General features: G+C 39.5%; 1 protein-coding gene across 9 annotated transcripts in view; it reads right to left on the minus strand.

Annotated features, from left to right (window-relative positions):
• The window catches only part of NAV2 (neuron navigator 2), a 417,220-nt gene that overhangs the window by 197,476 nt on the left and 204,202 nt on the right, over positions 1 to 15,542 (minus strand). The window lies entirely within an intron of this gene.

Consider the following 15,542-nt stretch of genomic DNA (forward strand, 5'->3'; position numbering starts at 1 on the left):
CGAAAACGTGTTTGAAGCAATTCCCCAGGCTGCCCTTTTCCCACCCTCACTCCAAATATAAGTTGTGAGTCACATAAAGATAACTTTGCTGGCTGCAGGAGGGGAGGCTAGAAATGACCACAGGCCTAACTCATGGCTAATGGGCCAGGAGTCCATGAGCAGCTCCTGCCAGCGTGCCATTGTTTTCCAAGTGTTAACCACTTCAGTATTCCTGTAGGAAGATAGAATCCTTATACAAAAGCACACAGCGCTCTTTCTGCCACTGAAGCACTGGAAACTTCAGCCTTAAAGCGGCTGTGTCTTAGCTAAAGTGCTGGAGTCTCTTTTTCAGAACGCAGTTTATGCCTGCAAAACTTGAACCCATAATCCTGCATTTGTAACAGCCCTTCTTAAGGACCACAGCTGGCTTCAGGGGCCACAGGAGTAAACGTAACCAATTTGTTCTCACAGTACAGTTAAAACGTTAAAAAAAAAGGACCAAATTCTACCCAAACTGCTCACATTCTTTAGCTAAAATTTCCCCTATCGTATGATTCTACTGATAAGGCTGTTTCATGTACCCATTCCATAAATTGCTGAAGAAATATTACAATAAATCAGTAAATAAGCATTTTAAATTCTTCATATACACATTTCCATAAGAAAAAAATGCATGCAACTCCTTAGTGAAGTCTTTTCCCTAACAGTTATGCTTCTATGACTTGAATTTCATTCCTTAAGTTTGTAATTGTTTTCTTGTTCTAATTTAAGTGATAAGGAAGAAGGAATAATTATTGAAATAAACAATAATAATTTTCTTTCACTGTAAAAAGAATTCCCCTACCAATTTTGGTAGCTTGAATAGCTACGCATGTTGAAAGAATTTAAAGATTTTATGCACACAGGTTACATTTGAACTGTAGAAGTAAAATCTGAATCTCTTTCCTGAGAATAAAGAACTCTTGTTCTTTCACTTCAAGCCTACATGGACCAAAGCCCTAGCACAGCCAAATCTTCCCAGTCAGGCTTCTACATCAGCAAGTACCCTGCTGAAAGGTCATTCCTACAACGTTCAAAAGAGGAGAAGGTCATAGCCCATTTGAGAGCTTGAACATAAGATGTATGGTCTTCAGGAGGGTCACAGGCAGACACAATAACCTGCTGACAGACCCATGAATGAATGAATGCATGCATGCACTCGGAGGGAGAAGCCAGGGTGTGATGCCAAAAGGATTTTGTAAGAGCGTCTTACCAGCACCTCAGAGGAGCTGCTGGTGCCTGTAGTGCATGCTCCTGGGCTTAAATTTGTCCCTTCCCTGCTGCTGACACTGTGGAAACATCACAAGGCCTTCCCATCAATGTGCTGCCATCTGGCTAAACATCATGACTCAAAGATTGTGCTCTGCTTCCAAAAAACACACCAACTTCAGACAAAAAAACAAGGGAGCTGAGACACAAGGAGCTTCACACTTAAAGGATTACAGCCCATACAAAGAGCCAAGACAACCCCCAGCACAAGTCAGCGTAGCCTCAGACATCTCCTAAGCCTCTTAAAAGGTTGTTGATGATCTGCTCTGCCACTTTGAGCAGCCAAATGTTTGCATTCAACCCTCAACCTGGAGCCTAAACCAGGCACTGTGAGAAGGAAAAGTCTCAGAACATGGCAGGTTCTTGTCTCCCATCGCAGGGAAAAACTCCATCTTTGGGACCTTTCCATGTCGCTTTAGTGCCCAGGGAACAGGGTAGGGCCAACCTGCCCTTCAAAGAGGGGCCCGGATTAAAAGACCAGATATGGATGAAGGACACAGGCTTTAATTTTCAGCCAACCAGTCTTGTTTCTTTGAGTACAGTTTGCCATCTTTTTACATTAACTGAAGTGTGGCTCAGATTTGGATTATTTTCTCATTTTATCCCTTATGGGCCAACTGAACATGCTGAACATGGAGAGACGCCCACATGTAATCACTCTGAAATATTAGTGAAGCAAAGCTCCTGAGGTTAAAGTGTAAGTTCTGTGCCCCTCAATCACTTTTAAAATTAATTAATATCCTTAATTAAAACCTGTGTTGCTTTTAGATGTTTTTATTTAATGAATTCTCCTAAGACAGCCTTGATTTGGGATGAAGATCCCCTGAGTTTTGATAGCGTTGCCAGGTGTAACCGGAATTTATTTCTTCCATTAAAAAGTAAGACTTTGGAGCTGCCTTTCATCCTCCTATCTCTCTTTTAGGCTCCCTCAACAGAGTGAAAGAGATAAGATTGGGATTGAAGTCGGTGAAATCCGTGCATGACCTCTTGCCCCGCCCGGCAGCATCGCGGCAGGAGTCCTTCCCTGACTGCCATGCCCCGGCTTTGCTGACAGGTCTGGGAGATGCCTTTCACATACAATGTCCAATTTCAAAAGAGAACAAGGATGGGATATTTGCTTGTATCTGAATTCTTTAACCATAAAACATTAGAGCTCTCTAGAAAGCCTTATTATGAACTTTGACAACGTGTGCATGATGACATGGAGACAATATTTTGAACCTCCAGAAAAGGACATTATTTACTGCTCTAATTGGCATCTAAACATCCCTATTAAAGTGCTAAACAATACGTTTGTTATTCACTAGTGAGTCTTCAATGACAGAGAAACACGTGTGTCCCCAGCACACCCCACACTCTAATGAGACACCATTCCAGTTCCCAACACTTTCTAAATAAAACTGTTGGAAAAACAGGAGGAAACAGGTGTTGGAGACATTATGAATGAACTCAGTGCATACAGTCATTGTCTGCCCAACATTTACTATAAAGAAAGCTTGGGGAAATCCGTTCACTAATAATCCATTGTTTGCCTATGAAAAAATATGTGTGCTAACAGCTCGCTCCGCAATCATTAAACAAAGTCACGCTCTTGTACTTACCCATTACTTTTGCTTTTTAATCACATAACACTTTGTTATGGTTTTTATTTGGAAAAGGAAGCATATTATTAGGAAATTTTATTCCTGCTCTTCAATGCATTTTGGTAAAAAATACTAAAATTTTCTATTCACTGAAAGCTGGATTATTGTTTATTTTACTAAAAGTCAATAAACACTTAAGTTTTCCTTTCATGCTTTACAAAATAGAAATATCTACAAAATTAAAATACTGGTTAAAAAAAATCTTGAAGTTGTCAATAACAAGTATTTTGCTATGCATGATGTGGGAGAGAAGGGGAGACTAGTTCACAGAATCATCACAGATGCTAAGCACTAATCTTCATTCAAAAAAAAAACAAACTCTCAAAACGGGGTTGAACAGCAGCCTATGAATTAAACATTTTATAAAACAGCCGATAGGATACCTTGTATTGAGTACTGTTAGGGGACCCAATGAAGGAGTTACCCAAATGGTTAATCTTGATTTTCCGCAGTTCTTCTGAGGTTCTGGAGGGCAGAGAGACAGCTCGTGCTGGGTACCAGTTCAAAGAAGAATAATGAGATGGCCGTGATAGTCACAGGGCTATCAGCCTCCCACCAGACCCAGACAGAAGTACAAAATGAAGGATAGAAACTCAATTAATCAGCAGCTGAAGCAGTTAGTATTATTACTGGCAAATGAGCCTGCCTCTCCGGAAAACATGTCTTGCTAAACTGGTATTTTCTGCTGAGTTTACAGAAGGTTACGAAAGCGCTAACACAGATGTGATTCTGTGAGGAGGCTCTGGCCTTCATGTCTCCTGAAACATTGAAAACCACAATAATAACAAATCAACCTGGCATACATCAGCTGGACTGAAAATGACCTAACTGGCTTAAAAAACACATGATAAATGGGAAATCATCAGTAAGAAAATAAGCAGCTTGACTGTGTTTCACAGGAACCATTGTCAGCCCTACTTTTCTGAGCAAGCCCTGGAAGGGGCATGAAACAGGAAATTTGCAGGTGGCACATCAGTAATGAGAGAAATAAACGATAAAAAAGAATAACAATAAAGTTAAAGAAGCTCATACATGCTTACTAGAGTCATGAAAAGGTGTTTCAATACACCAAATATAATCTTGCAATAATAAGAATCCAGGAATGTCACAGAGCAAAGGACTCTCCATGAATTTGGTGAATCCGAAAGGCTTGGGGATCAAGAAAAGCATTATTGACAAGATGAACCATCACGATGACAGGCTTTGTGCTGTGATTGTATGGGTAATGCAATTCTTGTACATAAAGAACAGGTGGTTATCAAGTAAGAATAGGCTTTATCACCTGCTGGTTTTAATGCTGGTTTGCGTGCAACAGTTCAACAGGTTTATTAACCTTTGGAGAGGCTTCAGAGAAGAGTCACAAGGATGATTTACAGACTGGAAAATGCATATCACAGGACAAGATTCAAAAAGCTCTATTTCATTTGTCAGAGAAGAATAAGGACAAATACAAGATCATAACATAATCTAAATAAGAAAATGGCAGTAATTCAGGTGAAGTCATGTGGACTGTTTTATAGAGGAAGTCAGAGTGAATTATCGTATTTATTGTCATTTGTCTTTATCATCAAAGGCTATTTCTAACTTCCCCATAGAAGTGTACCAATTAGCTACAGATCTGTTCTTGCCAACCTTTACACATATTTGTAACTCACCGGTTTCAGAAAGACACATGGAGGTATAAGCAAAAAAGGCATTAGAGCAGGAAGCCTTACCAGCAGAAAAAAACACTGACCCCATGATCAGTTAAGACTGAGAATGCTTCTGAGAAGGAACAACGCAATAACCTACCTTGCAGCCCAACCTCTGATATAAGAATATGTTTCAATGTAAATTTTAAGTCGTCTGAGGAATAGGAGGCTTATAAAGAAAGCACTGCTACAGCTGTAACTCTGGCAGAGAAGGGAAGCTGCACAAAAGGATGCATTCCTCTGTACTCCTTTAACGGACTGGAATAAATCAGAACTTCCTACAGAATCACAGAATCATCTAGGTTGGAAAAAAACTTGAAGATCATCTAGTCCAACCATTAACCTCAAACAGAAATACTTTAAAACTAGGCATCACTAAATTAGTTAAATTTTGATGTCTGCTTGATAATTCTACACTATTAGGGCCTCTCTTCCCCCCATGTGTGCACCAACACAGGTGAAAGCAGCATAAAAGCAGCAGTTTCCAAGGATTAAAAGGAACATAGTAGTGAAAAGCTTCTCGTGCTTTACCCCAAATTCCAGCCTGATTGTACTCAACAGCTCACCAGTGCACCAAGAAATAGGTGGGTTTGGTGGAGGTTTTTAATTTCTTGATTCAGTACACAATGTGATGGAAAACGCTGCTAAATAAAGTATAATAACAAAAATAACAATACACTGAATAACCACTGGTTAAGCAATGCTGATGTTATTAGCTAGGCTGCCTAGTAATGGAAAGCAGTAAATTCCCACCATGGTCTGAGGGAGCCAAGTGCCACAGCCACCACAAATGAGTCAGTGACTGAAAGGAGCCTCTTCCCACCATCCTCACCTGACAGCTCTGGCTCTAGTATTTATCTGCTTGTAGGAGTTTCCAGACAGGAATATTTTGTTTGCAGGATACACTCTCTATCTGCAACATCACTCATGCAATTAAATCTCAGTGAGCATCCTGCCGGGCCCAGCCCCTGAGCTGGGGAGACAAGTAAGCAATTCAGTTTTATTCATTGTGGTCAGACGTATGAGAGCAAAGGAGAAAACCTCTTACTCGAGCACTAATATCACCAAACATGTTATGCTGCTCTACAAATGTTAACAAATCCCCAAGGCCACTCACTGTTCCCACTTTACAGGTTATTCCCTTTAATCAAGGCAGGTATTTGTTTCCTCACTGCAGCCAAAGGAAAAAAAAAAACAAAAAACAAAAACACCACAATAAGAGAAATGGAAAAGGGTAGCTTGCTTGCTAGCTTTTGCCATAACACAACACTGCTAGAGAAGCATAGCAACTGAAAAATAAAATCATTAAGAAACTGATCTCATAACGGTCCGAAGATGACAATAATCCAGGGGTCAGCCTTTCCAAGGAAACCTTCTACGGATCCTACTCCAAAAATCTCCTAGGACAGTATTATCTTTGGATTATGACTTTCTGAATGTAATCTCAGCTCACGCTCCCAGCTCTGTGACCTGATATGCCCTGTACCCATTATCCCAACAAGTAAAAAAGCTCAGAATAATTACCCAATTTTAGAGATCTGGTGAGGTTTCAACAACTGAAGGAATAAGATGCTGAGGAATGGTATTGACAGGCAGCTCCTCCCAAAGACACTGTTCTACAGGCAAGACAATGCAAGAAATATGTTTAGATCTCATAATCGCCATGTCTTTTCATGAGCCATACACACCATACCCATCCATACAGCCCTATTCTACTGGCCAAAAGCAAAAGGCCAAGGAGCGTTCCTCCTCTGGCAGCTCTCTGTGGTCAGCTCCGGAGACCTGGCTATAAAAGGATGAGTTAGTTACACAGGGTTAAAAAACGTCAAATATTTTGTGCAGCCCCTTGAACTGAGATACATAATTAAAACTCATCATTGAACCTGTATTTATGAAAGAAGATGGAAAGACATAACTATCATCTACTTAAAGACAGTGGGAAATCAGAGCACTAATGAAGCAAAACCTTATTCAAGCTTCTGGCCATTTCACAAATGCAATGAAGCCTCTATTTCCTTCTCAGATCAGTGAGGGCACAGGAGAAGATTAAGAAGATATTCTTAAAGATACTGATAGCATTTGTGAAGAGAACCTTGTTTACCTGCATAGACAGAGCTACCATCTGCTTTATGCACAGTCACATCTATAAAGATCATTCTATATACAAAAGCCATACACACCATGAAGTGCTACAGTGCACAGAAAGCCATTTAGTGACTAAGCACTTTCTTCAGTCCAGCTTTTTTCCCCAGGAGATGACACTCAATAAAACTTGCATGAAGGCATCCCTTTTTAAAGACTAAAATCTATTGGTAAACATTTCCATAGGAAGAAAAAAACCTTAATGATTTCAAATAAAAATAGATTCACTTGCTACTTTTGAAACTAGTTCTTGATTCAGGTTATTTTAATAGAAAGATTAAAATACAGCCAGAAAACGGTTATTTGCTCTGTTTCTGCTGAGTTTTTGCCAAATGCCCTTAACGCCGACAATAATTTAAAATTAACTCAGCAATCCTTCTTAAGCTGATTCACAACAGTATGAAAAAGTGTTTAAATTACAGTCTGTAGATACGGCTGCTCAGTACTAACAAAGGATCTCCCCATCAAAACTTCTGAAACCCGTCCCATAAAAAAATGGGCACTAAGATTTAATTAAAAAATAGCTGATACTCCAAGCCTTGATTAGCTACATGGAACACTTGATAATAACTGGCACCTACCAGTTCTTCTTGCCCTTTATACTGTCCACTAACTTGAATGAAGCAGTTGCTAACTCCAGAAAACAAAATTCTGTGAATAAAACAGCCTATAAGGTAGATTCAAGCAGAAAATATTTCTGCTTGATGCATTCTGAATTAGATATGCATACATATATAGAAATATATATATACAGTGACTTGTAGTAACTGAAAGGATGCATTTAGAGTTGAATCCATAGAGTAGTTTGCCTCTAAACATTGTAGTCAATTTACTGGCGATGGAAGTGCCATAATCACAGTCTTCCCAACTAATTTGATTTCAAAGAATTATTCCCAGTGTCCACAGAACCTTCTGGGTGGTGCTGTACTCTTCACACTTAAATTTCCATCAGTGCCTTCTGAACCTACATCTTCAACACTAAGCAAGTAAGTACAACGCTCAGGCTTGTTTCCAGCTTGTTGATGATGGCACAGAACAACGTAAATGAATGAATAGGGCCATCCCATTTCTTTTTTATTGTTTATTCAAGCACTATCTGTGAAAGCTTTCAGCATTGTCCTGCTTTCCTCATTGCATGGCTCAGAGTCAGTGGCTGCCATCTGGAAGGGCAGCCTTGAACAGTTCCCTTGGCCTCCCCTGCTCAACTAAGAGATGGGGCAGAGCTGCTGCAAGTCCCACAAATTGCCCTCTTCACTCCCTTCCCCAGCTTCTAAAGCACTGACAACATGTCTTCAGGGGTATATATATCACCTCCATTTCAGTCATTAGCCGTAACATTCCCCCAAAGACAACAATTTGGAGATGGAAGCACAGGCTATGAAAAGCAGTCTATATTTTCATGAAAAATACTTCTTGCTCTGGAAGAATGCTGGTCAAGGACCAACACTGCCAAGGACAGCAGAGTTGGGATAGATCTCCTTTCTTACTCAAAATGTTAAGCCACATCATGAGTGAAATCTCTTGGTACAGGCTTGTAACTAGAGAAAGGCACATTCCCAGCTGCTGCATAACCACATACTGTTTTGAAAGTCCACACATCATAAATAACTGGACACATGGAAACAGGAAAAACTCTGGTCCTGTGCTAAGGACATTTAAATCAGAAACAAGGATGCTATGGCCCTCCTCTCCTCAATAAATTTACACTTCTATACTTCCCAAACAAGAAGGGTGTTTTAAAAGTTCACACAAACTTTCTGTACCCTCAGTGAACCTCTTATCTAAGAAATTAGACTGTAGTGAGAAATACTTGGGTTATTTTAATACAGGGAATACTGTTGTGAAAAACACAATTACTTAATATAGTTATATGTAGCAGGAATGACTTCTTCTTTCTCTGCATACCCGGAGTATTCAGAGCTGAATGCACCGATTCTTTCTCTTTACACAGAAGAATACTAGTTGTGCATGTCATGGTGATATGGCAGGTTGCAGTCATAAGAGCACTAATTTGACATTAGAAAACAAAGATACAAAGAATTAAATAATTAGAGCCTTAATGACAGAGCACAATGCGTGCCCCTTTGATTATCTCTTGAACTCTAAAGATAAATGCTGCATCCAAGATGTACAGTAACTCAAAGTTTCAGTGTAGTGAAACAAATTATAGTTCCATAGTATTTCAACATCTTAAAAAGATTACTCTGTTAAAGCAGAAACTTCTCTCTTTAGTTCTCTGGGCTACTTCTACTCTTTTGTGTCTTCCTTCTACCTGTTTTTCTCTCACTTCCTCTGCCAGCCTCCCCTTGTCTCAGTGCACTCCTGAGTAGCTGGAATTTTCCTCACTGTACTCATGGCAGAGGGGCAAGCTGACAATAGTAGAGCTAATAAGGAATTAGAACATACCACGTGTTTTTCCCTAGTCTCAAATATATTTTTTGAAAATATCTGAAATTCACCCTTGCCACTTGCTTTCAACTTATGTCTCAATTTTCATCCTGCACGCATACTGCCATATCTTCAACCTTGTCAATTAAGAAAACATCGAGTTATCTGCAAGCTCAAAAGAGTTTTCAGCAGACTAGAAATCAATGAAAAACATTACTTGGCTGCTCTGTCTCTGTAGGCTGAAATACGTACATGCAAGGAATGGTATCAACAGAACCAGAAATGCTAATGTCAAAGAAAGGAATGAAGATTATATTTATCATGAAAGAATGCTCTAGGCTGTATGAAATAGAAATGCAAATTCTACTCCCTGATGCTGGATACATACATCTAGATCTCAGCCTATTCCTACTACTTGAAAAAGGGGACATTTCACTAAAGTATAAACAAATGATGAGCTGCCTAGGTGGGGGTCCTGAAAACAACTTTTGGCTAAGCAAAGAAAGCCTTCTTAGTCACTGAAGTTGATGCTGAATTATGCTTCTGGTATTCTAAAGGGATTATCACTTGCCTGAAAACTAACATAAAAACTCTGCTGTAAAAATTAATCAACTTGGTATATGGCTTTGGTGGATTATTAAAATAGCACAGAGCTATGAATATAGGTTTTTAAATATAATCTTATTTTTCCATCTATTATCATTAAGGACTACTCCCAACAGCTTCTGGCATTGTTATTTTTCTGTATCTCAAATTTATGATAAAGTGAATAAAGAATTTAGAGCACATTCTACTGTAAAGTAGCCAAAGCAATTTGCTGAGTTGAATTTATATTGCACTAGTGAACGGAGTAAATCCTGACCCCATGAATATCTGAAGTTTTCACCCTATTTCAAGTCACTCTAAAATGAGTTGGTCTATATTGACATGACAGTGCTAATTATTTTAATGTGCTCCCCACACTGGCCAAATCTAGACTACGAGTAGCAGCCTAGTATGATGTGAATGAAGTTGCTATCTTTTACTAAGATAACTTATTTATCAACACCAAATTGAGATGCTTCTCCAAGAACATAACATCAGTATTTTTTCTGTGGTTCACTTAATTCCTCCCCCCCCCCACCACTGCACCATTCCACATTGCTTGCGTGTCTCACTAGCTATATACCTTAGTACCAACATTAATACTGATCTGTTCTGAATGTACCTTAATATGATGAGGAAATAAAAAGAAAAAAACAATTAAGATATACGGGATCTGACTCTTCTTTGCCTTTAAGTTTGACCATTTAACTTAGCATTTGACCTTCACATTCGACTTCTGCAACTAGCATAATGACATAAGCTGCATGGCAGAAAAGAATCAGACCTCTTATTACATAAAATTAAACATTTCTTATTTTTATTAAACATTCTTTCACTTAGGCCATGCCCTAAGGAGGAGACTCTAATACTACTTCTAAACTATTTAACAGATTTTAAACCAGTCAAACTATGCTCTGAATATCCCAAAATGTGCTAGTTGTGACCACAATGTTAGTTTTCAAGCCAGATAAATACCAAACATGAGGCTCATTCCTTGGTAAGCCTACAGTGGTATTTATTGTGAGAGGAAGCAAGAAACAGACCTCATGGTTTACACTAAGCAAAGGTGTCTATCCAAAATACACCGTATTATGCCAGTAAACGATCTGGCAAAACAACAAGGGAAATGCCCACAGATTCCAACACCAAGTTGGCCCTCATTTCTAGAGTGACCTCTGCCTCAGCTAAAGGATGTTTCTCTGACTCAGGGTTTTTTTCCCAAAATTATGTTTTCCATACGACATGAATCTTTCACCTTTCCCAAAAGACTAAGTGGAGTTATGTATAAACACTATGTAGAAATCACAACGTAAGCTCAGGTTCTCCACTCCTCAAGCCTGCTTTTACTGTTCAGGCACTCTTGAATAGACAGTAACAAGGATGACACTGTATGCAAGGAACCCAGTAAGCACAATACAAACCATGGAATGAAATTTGTTCCTGCAAAGACAAAAATCTAATACCTCATCAGCAATGTTTTATATTGCCAACAGAAGGTGGCTTCATAGGATTGATGAATTAACTGTCAATAAGCTAGCTCCCTGCTCTGATACCGAAAATAAATAGCATTAGCACCCAAACTGAAGGCAACGCATAGCTTTCTGGAGGGGTCTGGGTCTCAACATTATCTCTGTGCTCCACTTTTTTTCCTGTTGACATCACACCCCAGAACTTTGAGGGGTCACAATAGATTGTCTAAATGAAAATAACCCAGATGACATCTGACTGCCTAACAGGAACACTCCTACTGAAATCCGTTGTCCGAGTCTGACATTATTAAGACTGGATTTACATCCATTTTAGTGAGTCACTCAACGTTTATTCAATGTTGCTAATAAAAATATACCTTAATAAAGTGCTCAGACACATTTCCTCTTCTCTGCTATGCCTCTCATCAAAAAGCCCATTTTAATGATGGTAAAGAATCAGGCTACTAATGAGGTATAAACCAGACTATTTATTTGTTTGGTTAACTTTTTAAACTCCCTTAGCCCTTCATATAGTCCATGTCAGCATTTACATTTTGCATTTCTCTCTTTGAAAAGGTCATTTGCAGAAATAACACACAGCAAATATTTTACCCAGTCCTGTGGGGTATGTCCTGAACTGTACATTCCTCATTCCAGTAAAAATACGACTGCAGCAGTTGGCACTGAAAGCTATCTTTATTACCAGAAGGGCTGAAAACATATTTTCCTTCCAGGTTTGCTTCAGAGGAGAGTATCAACCTGCCCAGAAAGCACTGTGCTTGTGACCTTGAGCCTGTGATTCACAGTGATCAGATTTTCTCAAGTGACCATGTAACAAGGCAGAAATAAAATGCAGCTGATGAGTTTTCCAGTGCTGTATAACAGCGCCTAAAATATTAGAAAATACTAAACTAGTCATAAGACTGATTTTAACAGCAAGGTTTGAAATATGTATTTTGTGCCTGCTTTATCCCTTATCCTTTATCCTGCTTATGCTTGAGAAAAGGTTTTTCCTCTGTATTTCTTCTCATCAAAGCAACAAGAACATCTTCTGTGCTTGGGATGAAGGCTAGAGGTTGGTGAGAGAATGGACTCAGCCTGAAAGGTCCGGTGAGAAGATGCCAAGTAGTCTACTTGCAAGACACATCAAGTTCGTTTGCAAACTGAGCAAAAGTAATTCCTATTTGTGCATTAACATCTCACAGAAGTGAAACAAATCACGTTACCACCTAGCTTGTATCGTGCTGTAAATTACCATGCTTCCTTCACACAAACTAGGAGCAGGCAACCAGTCTCTGAAAACAAGATTAGTTTCCAACCCCTCGTGTAGCTACACAGCATCCAAATCGTGGACCGACAAAAAATAGGAAGACTTGCTATTGTTACAGCACTTCACTAGTGTGACTAGTAAAAATAAACAAACCTAAGAATGTGCTATTATTCGTTTTCCTCTGAAGATAAATATTGTTGCTTGGTTTACTCTTCAAGTACTTTGCTCAAAAGAAGCAGCGTTCCACCGACCCTTGCTCCCAACACAAACCACCAGCACAGAGACTTTCTCCAGCACGATACAGCGCAGCTTTCCCAAACCCACAGCTACATGGGAAGTATTCTTGCAAACTGCACCACAGCACTACCAAGGTTTTAGAAACCTTGAGTTTTGGTTCATCAAAGTCCAAGAACTGGAAGGAGAGGAGTAAGGGAAAGAACTAGGAAAAAAGGGACATCTGCCTCAGGATGCCTTCCTGAAAATTATGTGTTATCTTCTTACAGTTTGGAAATGTGCTGTACTTCTCAGAGACACAGAGCATTCCTGGACAGAAAAAAAGTTACGGTTGTCTTTGGTTAAATTGAAATGTGCAGGTAAGATTACACAGGCTTTGTCATCATGCTACCTCCAATCTACATTTGAAACATCCTAGTCAGATAGCGTTCCCCTAAGAAGGTCTCATTGAGTGGTTTTAAATCTAAAAGGCGAGCACAACAAAAGTTCATTTCAATCTACTTTTACCTGTTACTAACAGACACCTCAGCTAAACCCTTCATCTTCAGCTTTCAGCATCCTCAGAGCATGACCTAATAGCAAATAACCTATGCCAGTAGTTCACCAGAAAACACTATAAAGCTCTGAAATACTCCAGCAGATGCAGATATTTTGTAGAGACCCGGAACCTAAAGGTTAAGCTACAGAGCGTGGTTTCATCACTGAACAGGAGGGGTTGAGCAGGGATCTCCTTTTTTCTTGGTAACTACAACTTAATCTGTATTCCCCTACTAAAAGGATTGCATTAAAACTCCATATAATGAAAGGACAATTAAGTCATGTTAAGTGCAAAAAAAAAAAGCAGTAATTTGATAATGATCCACTAATTTCAGCAAGATAAGATACTAATCACTTACAGAAATCAAATTTGCACTGGTAATGCAGTGACCGGACCATGCTGAAGCAATTTGGAGATGTTCATTAACGTTGCTTCCATATGCCACCAATTCCCAGCACGTTTCTGCTGGAGACACTCTGAGGCTGGGAGGGCAGCACCTTACCTCCTGTTTGGTTCTGTCACGTCACCCTGTAGCAGGAAAGGTAGATTCTGGATTCACAAATCATACTTATTTCATGGGTTTCCAGCCAGACAAGTACTTGTGTTAGGCAATCCAAATTAAAAACAGTGCTGGTACTGAACCCAATACAATTAAGTTTGAGGAACAATTAAGAGAAATTAAAACGCTGATCACTGGCCTGTTGCTGCCACAGCTGCACCAAAGCAAGGATAGCTATTCACACCATACAGTACCAAACCCACGGGAATACCTAGGGACTCGTGACTACTGCCCACTCCACTCAGAACAAAGTGTTTCTGCACAAACACGGCAGAGCTTGCCCCACCAAATACTAATCTGGGCAGTTCAGGTCCTGCCAGGAGCAGATACTCCCTGCTGCTCTTTTTAGTCCTTCTCCAAAGGGCTGCCCACACCACCTCTCACACAATGCAACCAGCTCCCCCAAAACTAGGGGAACGCTATTCAGAATCTGATGATGCTCAAAGAAAGGTTCAATTATTTATTTATATTTTTTACAACGTTGTCTATGCCCAAACTAAATGTTGGTAATAAAATACAGTGGATTTTTTTTCCTCACTGAAAGAATGAACTGTGGGTATCTACATTAATTCGAATTGATACCCAATAGCTACTTTATTTCATGGAGCTAACCTGAAGACACTGAAGAAAAATAAGGTCCTGTTCGGTTTTGTTCAACACCACCAGGTGGCAATAGCAGCCCAGCTGTAGGAACTGTTGATTAACCTTTTTCCTTACACTCAGCCCTATCCCGAGCTTTTTAAAATTTGCTTGCAGTTAAATTCAGTGTCAGACTAACCACGTATAATAAAAAAGACACACACTCTCAGCTATTCTTATTTAATAAGAGACTCCAAAGATTAGGTCAAACCTAAGTAGCTCCCAGGAATCTATGACTGATCACTTCCAACCTGACAAATCCTGCTCTTCAGCTGCCTCATGCAGGTTATCCATTACATCCACTTCTGCAAACCGACCCCCTTTCAGAGTATTTTGGGTCAGAGAAGGAACAATGTGGCCCTGAATCTCCCACCACCTGTAGGCCACTATAATTTCCTGCTATCACAGACCACCACTGCTTCTGTTTTGTAACATTAGGGAACTTCCTTATGAAATCACACTATATGCCCTCACATTATTATAACACACAACAAACTACTAATTTATTATCCAAACCCTACATATATGCCCGAAATCACATGACATCTGGAAAACCAGAAAAAGATGCTCTCTGATGACCTGAGAGCAACAGAAATACACCAGGACTGTACTTAGATAGAAAGCTAGTTCAAAAAGGGTGCTTATATTCCTCAGCTTTCAATGAGTTTTCTGTTTGAGTTAGGACCTGATGGTCTTATTTTATCAGGTATTTTGTTTAAATTGGATAAAGAGGCAGAGGTGGCTTGATGTACAGCAATTAATTCCCACTGCAAACACAAATATAGTAACAGACATCACAGTGGATTATGAAGCTGTAAATCAAAAAGCGATCTGGCCTCATCCAGTATCCCAGGACTACGGTTTCTAAACTTCTCAGGCAGCTTAGTAAACAAATCTCAGTGGTTTTTTGTTTTTTTGTTGTTTTTTTTTTTAATGGAGTTGCAGGAATGATATATTCCTAGGTAAATTAATCTATAAAATTACATCTCTGATCCGACCTCACCCAGTATCCCATTTGAATTACAGTAAGGTAGGCAAAAATCATAGGCATTGATCTACATCTGCTTTTCAGACTGACTTAGAGACTGATTTACAGA

Source organism: Athene cunicularia, assembly GCF_003259725.1.
Source record: "Athene cunicularia isolate RWA chromosome 5 unlocalized genomic scaffold, athCun1 chr5_part3, whole genome shotgun sequence".
NCBI classification, from domain to species: Eukaryota; Metazoa; Chordata; class Aves; order Strigiformes; family Strigidae; genus Athene; species Athene cunicularia.